The sequence below is a fragment of the Polyodon spathula genome, chromosome 47 (genome assembly GCF_017654505.1).
Source record: "Polyodon spathula isolate WHYD16114869_AA chromosome 47, ASM1765450v1, whole genome shotgun sequence".
In the NCBI taxonomy this organism is placed as follows: Eukaryota; Metazoa; Chordata; class Actinopteri; order Acipenseriformes; family Polyodontidae; genus Polyodon; species Polyodon spathula.
In genome coordinates, this window is record NC_054580.1 from 344,124 (window position 1) to 355,717 (window position 11,594).

An 11,594-nucleotide genomic window follows, 5' to 3' on the forward strand; every position below is an offset into this window, starting at 1 on the left:
TCCTCATTATATACAGGGTTGAATTGCTGTTGAGCCGAAATAGCTCAGTTGGGAGAGCGTTAGACCGAAAATCTAAAGGTCCCTGGTTCGATCCCGGGTTTCGGCAAAAGAAGACTTCTTTTTGTGTTAATATTTTGAACTAGAAACAGAGCACATTCTTTTCTTCAGTGTAATTGGAGGAAATAACAGCGTTTTACAGTACCGTTTTCTAATGTCATTAATAAATGCAAAAAGCATCGTCCCTGGGTGGTCTTTAACCACCAACCTTTCGGTAGACAGCCAATTGCTCCACCCAGACCAAACTGCTAGACCACCAAAGGGTACAGTAGTGATCAGCAAGGCGAGATGTTGCAGAATGTGGTCGAGGGAGCAGAACTCAGCCGAACCTGAGACCACATCTAAGAAGAAAGCAACATGGGGCAGGAAAGTTTATGTAATCCATTTTGGCAGCACAACATACCTCGTGTTTGTTAGATAACTCCCAAATATTCATGATTCAAATGGGAATCTTATTCATCAGATTATAAGCACACATTTGATATACTTTACACTGGAAAACAAACTGTAGTGACAAACTACAGTTGCAAAGCACTGCTGCTTTTTCGATGACTGATTGAAACTTTCAAACTGATTGAAAACATGGAACACGTTAACTGCGATGGGTTTGATACTAATAGGCTTACATAACAGCTATTGTGTATAGACAATGTCACATACACAGAAATGAACACGGGCGGTCTTTATTAAGGGCTGACTCGTTTAAATGTTCGAGAGATCTAGGTGTACTGGACAAATCTATTGGATTTTTGTCCATGTCGTAATTGTGCTGCCTGTGACAATTAAAAATGTAATAATAATAAACAAAAATCAATGAGAATGTAATATAAAATTATAGGAAATTACAATAGAAAAGCCAAAAAGGGTTAGGACAAATAGTAAAGTTTAGGACAGGAAATCTCACCATGTTATTTACATTGTTGACTTTTGGTGAGCAATTGTTCGCTGTATTAATGAATACTTGGGATGAAGAACCACATGTGCATTTCAAGTTTTTTTGACATGCTCCATCTTTTCATATTATATCTCCAAGTTATATTATAATTCTGTGCTTGTGCTTGAAACATTTATATTTTATGTCATTGATAAAATGGAACCTAAGCACACTGTGTAGGGGGAGTTAAAATGCATATGGTTCTTCTTCTGAAGGATTAAATAAAGGTAGACAATTACTTTTCTGTGATGGCAGAACTTGCTCTCATCAATTACCACAAATTCCCTGCGTCCTCCAACTTTCATGGGAAGTAGGGATCTGTATTAACATCATCTGGAATAATGATCTGCAGGCTGGAATAACGATCTGCAGGCTGGAATAGCGATCTGTAGGCTGGATAGCGAGCTGGATTAACATGATCTGGAATAGCGATCTGCAGGCTGGATTAGCGAGCTGGATTAATATGATCTGGACTCATGAACTGTGAACCGCTTGCTAATTTCACTAACCTATTACCAGACAGGCTCCCAGTGGTATGAAATTCACACAGTAGCTGTTTTACTTCCAGATGCAACACCTGCGATAAACGAGAAGTCGTCTTCAAATAGAGCTACCCTCTAATCCCGACAACATCTCACCAGGAATTGGCCAATGGGAAAAGCTGGTTTAGTCACGATAACACAGTGCTGCACAACAGTAATATAAGGAATGTCGGAGGGTACTGCCGGACTGGAACACGGTTCACCTCCAGAGATTTGAAACAGGTTTTGAACCCTTAATTCGGTAATAATACGGTAATGTGGACAGGCCCAAAATAGCTGCTTGTTATCACGCTTAGAACTGACTGTGGCAACAAAGTTTCTCTGTGAAGAAGGGTCTGCGAGAAGTGGCCTATTATAGTTCGTAGCTGACGAACATCGCCACATGTATCCCCCGATAAGGGGCTGCTTTGAAGTTGTTGAAATGAAAGTTCTACTCGTTATAAAACATCATCAACCACTATGATTTAAATGCAGACTTTAATTAATGTTTAGTTACAAATTTGAAAGAAAGTTGAAAATATTTAATTGTCTTTCAACTAACAATATTCATACCTGACCTTAACCATTTTCCCATAGTATTACTTTCGAAAAAATATATTTATATATGTTTTTGAATAATTTACTTTGTGATTTTTATCATTTCAGTTATTAGACATGGAATTTATTTGATTCAAATTACCCCAAATAGAACTGTTTTTATCCCGGGTCCGATTCAGGGTGGAGTCTTCCTCGGCAGAGTTAATTCTCCTTATAGTCCGGTTCCATCTCTGTAGGAATAATAATAGAGCCTTTGGTGTTGCCTCAGCCAAAACATTATATATATATGACCTGTTTTTCAATAATATAGTATCAAACACAGTCTCAGAAGAAGAAGCAAAAAAAAAAAAAAAGGTAAAAAAAGGTAAAAATGTTTCAATTTACCCTGTAATAATATAGCTTAAATCAACTTTAGCAAGAGGCAATTTCTTCAAATAATCTCTTTAAAAGTACCTCCCCCTTTATTCAAAGTAGAAATTAGAACAACCTTCAAAGTAGAAACTAGAACTTGTAGAATACAATGTAGAAACTAATAATGGGCAACCTAACAGCCCCTTCAGCCCTGCTCTGACTGCCAACGTAGCGGCCTATCGCTGTTGGAATTCTGTGCTGCCCTGTCCTGAGCTCTCAGTGTGTGTGCTGCCCTGTCCTGAGCTCTCAGTGTGTGTGCTGCCCTGTCCTGAGCTCTCAGTGTGTGTGCTGCCCTGTCCTGAGCTCTCAGTGTGTGTGCTGCCCTGTCCTGAGCTCTCAGTGTGTGTGCTGCCCTGTCCTGAGCTCTCAGTGTGTGTGTGCTGCCCTGTCCTGAGCTCTCAGTGTGTGTGCTGCCCTGTCCTGAGCTCTCAGTCCTGAGCTCTCAGTGTGTGTGCTGCACTGTCCTGAGCTCACAGTGTCCCTGTCTGTGTTAAACTATGTGAAGTTGTCAGTGCACTGTTGGACTTCCAGCAACAAGCAGCATGTTTCTTACACAGCACCAGCCCAACACACAGACCTGCAATCACACCCAGAACAACTGGAACTACATGCATTCAGCTGGAACCAGGACTAACTCAGTCAGCTCCAACCCAATCTTATTCTGTGTAGTAACTTCACAGTGGTACTTCCCAGCGTCCTTCTCTGTGACTCTCCTCAGCAGCAGTGAAGCATCTCTGTGCTGCAGCTCAGAATCAAACAGGCTGGTCCTGTTCACATACTGAGGGAGCTGATCCTCAAGCTGGTCCCTGTTGTTATGGTAACTGTGGACCTCCTTGTTTGTTTCTGCTCTTGTCCAGATCACAGCTGACCACTCACCCCAGTCTCCTCCAGCTCTGTAGTCGTAGGTGCATTCAGGATGCAGTCCTGACCCACAGTTCAGTTCACAGAGCTCGGGACTTTCACAAACTCACTGGCACTGGCACTGGCACTGGCACTGCAGACACCCAGCATGAGGACTGACAGCACCCTGGTAACCCTGGTAACAGGGAAGCCCCACCTCCTCCTGAACTCCATCCTGCTGCTGCTTCTTCTCTTCAAAGAGCTGAATGGGAGAAACACAAACACCTCAGAGAGAGAGAGAGAGAGAGAGAGAGCACCAGGGTTCAGAACTGTAGACATGCACAGGCAGGCACACACGGAGTAGAAACTTGCCAAGAGGAGGAGAAAGTTTGTGCCTGAAGCTCAGCGCAGACAGAGACACACACAGGAGCTGATTCACAGAGAGCTGCAGTGCAGGACTGGATTGGGGGTCTGACTGGATGGAGAGCAGGGCAACTGAATTCAGGGGGTTCCTGCAAACACACCCTGAGCACACGGTGAGACACAGACAGACACACACAAAGTCAGAAAGACAGACAGAATCGATGGCAGGGCAGCTCAGTTCAGACCTAGGAACGTCAACATTTCTCTTTTTTTTTTGAGTTACAAAGTAAATATTATTTGAAAATATTGCAATATATTTGGTAGAAAGTGAATATTGTTTGAAGATATTTAAATGTTTTTGTGGAAAGTAAATAATTGTAAATGTTTTCAACAATTTACAAATAATTAACTCAAAGTAATTAAAGTCTAATTATTCTCCTGGTTTCTAAGGTTGACCCCTGGCCTTGTTCTCCTCTCATCACTATCCATTTCCACTGCTGCTGCCATGTACAGAGCAGCTCTCAAAGGGAATTCATTCAGGATTCTGTGTTCAACTCTGTTCAGCTCTTTTCTCCTCAAAACCTTTCATGGCCCGTTTATATAGTATTCCACTCATTAGAACACCTCATCACCACCATGAATTAATTGCAGGGTTTCAGTTCTGTTCAATTACAAATCTGAGTAAACAAATTTCTTTGGAGTTCCTTTCAGTCAACTCACCTTTTTTCAGTTTCCAGCATATCCTTTAATCAGTTCCAGTTCCTCTCTTCTTTTTTTATGGCATAGTCTCACTGGAAAAAAAAAAAAAAAAAAAAACTGTTGTTTTTACAGTAAATAAAATAAAACAAACTGGCAGCTGGGTTGCCAGTAACCCGTATAAAAAAAGAGCATCAGGTTTAAGACACTAGGCTTCACCTGACCAGTCTGATCAACTGAATACAGTTTAATTTGCTCAATAAAGCCTGTGCTGTAACAAGATTGAAATCGATTAAGAGGGAAAGGGGATTGGAAATAAAATTGGAATTGAAGACAATAAACTGACCCTCAACCCCTAGCGTTATTTCTATTTTTAGAAGTTCAACAACATGTAAGGTCTAAGTCAGTGTTTCCCAACCCTGGTCCTGGAGCCCCCCTGCCCTGCTGGTTTTTGTTCCAACCGAGCTGCTCTCAATTACATAATTGTACCCTTAATTAATCATTTGCCTAATCAGAACTTTTTCATTATTTTAAAAAGTTGGAGATTTCAAGTTAACTATAATTGTATTAAAAACTTGAATTTTGTAAGCTACACAATTTAAAAAGTCAAATAAAGCTGATGATTAGTTCAATTAAGGGTACAATGAACATTTTTAACTACCACTGCAATCACTGCATCCAGCAGACCCTGAGGCTCTCCGGGACCAGGGTTGAGAACCACTGCAATCACTGCATCCAGCAGACCCTGAGGCTCTCCGGGACCTGGGTTGAGAACCACTGCAATCACTGCATCCAGCACCAGGGTTGAGAACTGCAATCACTGCAGGGTTGAGGCTCTCCGGGACCAGGGTTGAGAACCACTGCAATCACTGCATCCAGCAGACCCTGAGGCTCTCCGGGACCAGGGTTGAGAACCACTGCAATCACTGCATCCAGCAGACCCTGAGGCTCTCCGGGACCAGGGTTGAGAACCACTGCAATCACTGCATCCAGCAGACCCTGAGGCTCTCCAGGACCAGGGTTGAGAACCACTGCAATCACTGCATCCAGCAGACCCTGAGGCTCTCCGGGACCAGGGTTGAGAACCACTGCAATCACTGCATCCAGCAGACCCTGAGGCTCTCCGGGACCAGGGTTGAGAACCACTGCAATCACTGCATCCAGCAGACCCTGAGGCTCTCCGGGACCAGGGTTGAGAACCACTGCAATCACTGCATCCAGCAGACCCTGAGGCTCTCCGGGACCAGGGTTGAGAACCACTGCAATCACTGCATCCAGCAGACCCTGAGGCTCTCCGGGACCAGGGTTGAGAACCACTGCAATCACTGCATCCAGCAGACCCTGAGGCTCCGGGACCAGGGTTGAGAACCACTGCAATCACTGCATCCAGCAGACCCTGAGGCTCTCCGGGACCAGGGTTGAGAACCACTGCAATCACTGCATCCAGCAGACCCTGAGGCTCTCCGGGACCAGGGTTGAGAACCACTGCAATCACTGCATCCAGCAGACCCTGAGGCTCTCCGGGACCAGGGTTGAGAACCACTGCAATCACTGCATCCAGCAGACCCTGAGGCTCTCCGGGACCAGGGTTGAGAACCACTGCAATCACTGCATCCAGCAGACCCTGAGGCTCTCCGGGACCAGGGTTGGCCTCCTGATTTCGATACTGTTTGTTTTTAAATATACTCTTGGACATTTCTTCAGCTGTGACATATTTTGGAATTCCCCCGAGGGTTCTGTAAATACGGGCGCAGGTTTTTACATGTCTGTAGAAAGTGGGCTTTGAGTGAATGTGAAAAGAATGTGATCGTGATATAAAGCAGTGATTCTCAATCCTGGGGGCCCTCTGCCCTGCTGCTTTTTATTCCAACCCAGCTCTCAGTTACTTCATTGAACCCTAATCAAACCAAGAATTAAACAGATGGAGATTTCAATTTAGGTATACAACTGCATAAGGAACTCAGATTCTCCTACTTTGTATAAGGCACACAATTTAAAAAGTCAAATGAAGCAAATTATTAAGTGTGGGTTCAATTAAGTAACTGAGTTGAGCAGGGCGTCTGGAGAACAGTGTTCACGTGTTCACCGAACCCCCAGTTTTGGATGAATGAATTGCGCTTCCCTGCTTCTCGGTGACATGCGTTTTATCTTCCCCCACTCACGTGACACTGGCACATCAACAATGACGTTCATGCTATCTGTTTAAACAGGCTGAAGCGGGATGTGTTCACTCAGAAAAGCGAACACTAAACCGGCTGTGCACATGCGCAGTAGCAGCCAGCCATCAGCCAGGACCTGCTACGATTGGCTCAAAAGATCTGGATGGAGCGCAGCCGGCTAGCGAACACGGTGATCAAGTGATCAGCGCGCATGTGCCAAGACAACACCGTGCAACGATAAGCAGCAGCATGGCCGGCTCCACTTCGCTCGTCTCTCTCAGTCTTGCAAGGTGTGATACTTTGCAGGACGACAGAAAACATTTAAGCTGTTTAAATGTTAAAATAAAACTCACGAGTCAAATTATCTTTGTTTAACTTAAGCCAGTTTTAAATTAATATCAATAGCTAGTATTTCTTTCACGGTTTCGAGCCCTCTGTCCGTTTTTCTCCCGAGTCTGTTCCTCAGTTATAATAACATATCTTGTTGTGTTCGGCCATTTCTTTTTCCCGACCATTACTGCCTGTGTATAAATATAGCGTACAGTATATGTATTATTAGAATATTATTTAGATCCGCGTCAGGCTCTTTTTTAGGTGTTTTGTAGTTACTGTGTTTTTCACTGTAGCTGATTGGCTACGTCCCCCTTTGGCGTTTTCATGTGATATTTATTAAATGGGGTTTATTACATTGTGCAGCGCTCTGAAATCACTTCAGTGCTCTCATCCCTGTACATTTTTAAATACGGTACTTTTTATTAATAAATACAAATTGTGACTTTCAAGTTTTATAAGAGCTTATTCGTTTCCTGTTCTTAGTTTATGAACTTGGGATTGATTAAGATTCGTGACCAACTTCCGTTTAGATACACAAATGCAAGTATATTTGGGTTCATTTGTCTTATTTCCACATGTCACTATATTGAATCTTCTTGACAGTCGGCAGGCTTTGTTTTTTTTTATGGGACCCCACCCCTCGCCTGCGTCTGAGGTGTGAAGAACAAAAACCAGCAGGGAAATGGAGCAGGATTGAGAGCCATTGATTTAGAGAAAGTTAAACTGGCAATGTGATAGACGTCAAGCAAAGTACCGCTAAATACCGCAAAGCAAGTGAAGGACACCGCAGGGAGCTCAACTGCTCAACTGCTGCTGGATGAAAGCGCAGGCGACCCTAGTAACTTACTATTAGTACTTTTCATAGCAAGTTATATGAGAAAAGTGCATTTTATTATATATATATATAAAACAACCATCAAACCAAACTACAGGCTGAAATATTAAATATATTTCATTTTATATTTATTTTATTTGAAAAAGTGGACTTCTATAGGTTTGTTTTAACTAAGTAATTTATGTTGGCTTTAGTTCATTTGTGCTTGTTAATCACTAGTTGATTTTTAATCAGTTATTTTTAGTTGAGGAAACAAATGAGCACAAGCATTGAAAATAGGTCTTTTCAAGCCCCCCTCCCCATTTGCTGTATTCTTTTATGGAGGATATTCTATGCCAATAAGAAATGTAGAAAGAATATGGAGAATGTTCCTGCCAAAACACATAAATATCGAAATAAAGAAATAAATGAATTAATAAATAAAAGTCGAAATAAATAAATACATGAATGAATAAACCAATAAATTAATGAATAAATATTGAAATAAACCAATAAATGAATAAACCAATAAATGAACGAATAAATAAATAAAGAAATAAATACATATTGAAAAATAAATAATGAATAAATGAATATATATTGAAATAAACCAATAAATAAACCAATAAATGAATAAATAAATCAAATAAATGAAAATAAATATCGAAATAAAGCAATAAATGAATGAATAAATAAATAAATAAATAAATAAATGAATGAATAAATAAATATGAAAAAACCAATGAACCAAAAATAAATAAATAAATAAATGAATAAATAAAATGAAAAAAAATAATAAATAAAAATCAAATAAATAAAATAAATATCAAAATAAATATCAAAATAATGAAATAAATAAATGAATAAACCAATTAATAAATGAATAAATAAATATTGAAATAAACCAGTAAATGAATGAATAAATACATATCAAAAAATAAACCAATAAATTAATGTATAAAGCAACAAATGAATGAATGAATGAATATGAAAATAAACCAATAAATCGAAATAAAGCAATAATTGAATGAATAAGCAATAAATGAGTGAATAAATATCGAAATAAAGCAACACGTGAATGAATAAATCAATAAACGAATGGGTGAATAAATATTGAAGTAAACCTATTGAAATGAATACATGACGGGGTACAGTATTTATTTATTTCGCTGTGTATTTGTTCATTTATTCATGTTTAATTCTGGCATGGAATATACTCCATAGGAATACAACGAAGGGAAAAATCAGGATCGATTTCAACGAGTTCGTTGTTTCAGTGTGTGTTATACTGCTTGAACCACCTTTCACATAGACTGGACCCACTGGCCGGTACAGCAGGGCTGTTCTTAATCTGGAGAAAGTTAGCTTGAAAATGACGCAGCGTGTTGTAGCCGTGTGGCCAGCGGGGACATTACGTCACTCTAAAACATGACCCATCCGCTCAGCTAAAACGCGCTACTTTTAAACTAATGCAGTGGAAGTTTATAAACTGAACTCTGCAAAGATTAGACTGAAGCAGCCAGAACGAAATGCAGGTTCAAACAGAATCAGGGGAGATCAATGCGCGCCGTCTGTTAACTAATACACGAGGAGAAAAACAAACAGCCTCCTCTGGTAATTAGAGTTTAAGAAAGAGAATCGGCTCAAAATATAAAAAAAATAAATAAAAAATGAATAAATAAGTGAATGATCAAATAAATAGCGAAATAAATACTGTAGCCCGTCATGTATTTAGTTCAATATATTTTTCTTCGGATATTTATGTATTCATTCATTTATTGATTTATTTCGATATTTATTCGAACATGTATTTATTTATTTCGACTTTTATTTATTCATTAATTTCTTTATTTCGATATTTCTGTGTTTTGGTTTGGAATGTCCTCCATATTCTTTCTACATTTCTTACTCGTTGTTATGGGGTTTATGTTCTCTGTCTATACTGACCCGAATTTAATGTAGCCCATAATAAGTGCTTACCTTTCATAGAAGAGAAATATTAAAAATCTATTTCATGTACAGTAGACCAAATGCTGTAGAGGAAACTATATTAATCAGATAAGAACACGTTGTTTTGTTCTTTAAATTCTTATATAATGAATTGATTTCGATATATCTGTCCCTCCTCTACACTCCCCTGCCCCCAGAGCCACTCTTACTCCACCCTCGCCCCGGAGTGCTGGAATAGATTATATATATAAACAGAATGAATACATCGAACACAACTGATTTTGTTATTTTATTAAAAATGAACGTACCCCCAGGAGGCTCCTCGCTCTTCTGTGACTCTCACTTCAGTGGGGGTGCGCTTCCTCTTCTTCTCAATATGTCAGTGCATGTCCATGGCAGCTGTTCCATCTCCACCCTGGCCCTGGCTGCTATCCTATCCACTAAATTGTGTCTGAGTGTTTTTTGGAACGAGGTTGTGTACGGAGGTGTATAACTTTGTCCTTCATCAGGGGCCCCCACGTTAGTGGAAAGGTATGAAGCGCGCCTGGCTGCAGCAGAGAGAGGCAGCAGCTCCGCGCTTGCACGCACAATAGCAGGCTGCCTATTTGAGAGTTCTTTGCTGTGGCGTCTAAACAAAACAGAGAATGGGTTTCATTTCATCATTATTTATTTATTTTTTAAATACAGAGACGAGTAGGCTACAGCGGATTACTTCACTCCTTCACATCTTTCCGATATTGAGTTCAAATCAAACAGTGAAGATTTTATATTCCGTTCCGTTCTATTATATATATTAGAAACGAGGGTGTTGAACTGCAGTCTACAAAACTTACGGTTGAAAAGAAGAAAAAAGAACCAGTATTTACACAAATATGGTTGTACAGTATATGTGTCTGGACCACACTCACTCGAAGTAACAATTGTATAGATTATATAGATTTTTACCCCTCATGGTCATTAAACTCCAACAAAGATTCCCTTCAGTTGATGAAAGACATGCCCCGATGGAGCGGTTTATTAAAACAGAGAAACTTCAAATTGAAAAGACAACAATGTGCAAATCAAGCAACTTCTAATGCAAACAATACTCTTCTGCAACACTAGATTGGTGTAATACTAAGATATCATATTACAAACACGAGGTATGTTGTGCTGCCATAATATATTACATAGACTTTCCTGCCCCGTGTTGCTTTCTTCTTAGATGTGGTCTCAGGTTCGGCTGAGTTCTGCTCCCTCGACCACATTCTGCAGCATCTCGCCTTGCTGATCACTCCTGTACCCTTTGGTGGTCTAGCAGTTTGGTCTGGGTGGCGCAATTGGCTGTCTACCGAAAGGTTGGTGGTTAAAGACCACCCAGGGACGATGCTTTTTGCATTTATTAATGACATTAGAAAACGGTACTGTAAAACGCTGTTATTTCCTCCAATTACACTGAAGAAAAGAATGTGCTCTGTTTCTAGTTCAAAATATTAACACAAAAAGAAGCCTTCTTTTGCCGAAACCCGGGATCGAACCAGGGACCTTTAGATCTTCAGTCTAACGCTCTCCCAACTGAGCTATTTCGGCTCGACAGCGATTCAACCCTGTATATAATGAGAAACGTGCAACAGCTTGGAAACGCCCTAATAGAATCCGATGCCTTTACAAATGTGTTTCTAGACTCAAGTTTTCTCCTAAATGCGCTTCTCAATAAATGGTTTTGCTTACTTTCATTTTTTATTCTTTCCACACTAAGAGCAAAAGGCAAACATCCAGGAAATAGGTAAACACTGCTACCAGCTGCCTGAAAGTGCAGCGCTTGAACTGTCTCAACAAACGTTTAGCTCTAAAATGTGTACATTGAAAGTCTATTACCATCTTTCACACAAGCATCTGTGTTCCAATAGCGGTTAATCCACAGGGTGATCAATAAAGTGGCTGCTGGCTTTGTTCACGTCTTATCAAGACGTTTTCAG

The 11,594-nt window shown here is 40.3% G+C and overlaps 1 long non-coding RNA gene and 2 other non-coding genes across 3 annotated transcripts; 1 reads left to right on the top strand and 2 right to left on the bottom strand.

Moving 5' to 3' along the window:
* Positions 1-33: 33 nt before the first annotated feature.
* On the top strand, positions 34-106 carry trnaf-gaa. The gene has a single exon. It is a non-coding gene; the product is annotated as a tRNA-Phe (tRNA).
* Positions 107-2,232: 2,126 nt separating this feature from the next.
* Positions 2,233-4,484, bottom strand: LOC121306360. Its single transcript, XR_005948205.1, has 3 exons — positions 4,405-4,484; positions 3,358-3,583; positions 2,233-2,300 (listed from the first exon to the last, which is right to left on the bottom strand). It is a non-coding gene; the product is annotated as an uncharacterized LOC121306360 (long non-coding RNA).
* Positions 4,485-11,132: 6,648 nt separating this feature from the next.
* Positions 11,133-11,205, bottom strand: trnaf-gaa. Its single transcript has one exon. It is a non-coding gene; the product is annotated as a tRNA-Phe (tRNA).
* Between the last annotated feature and the right edge of the window lie 389 nt (positions 11,206-11,594).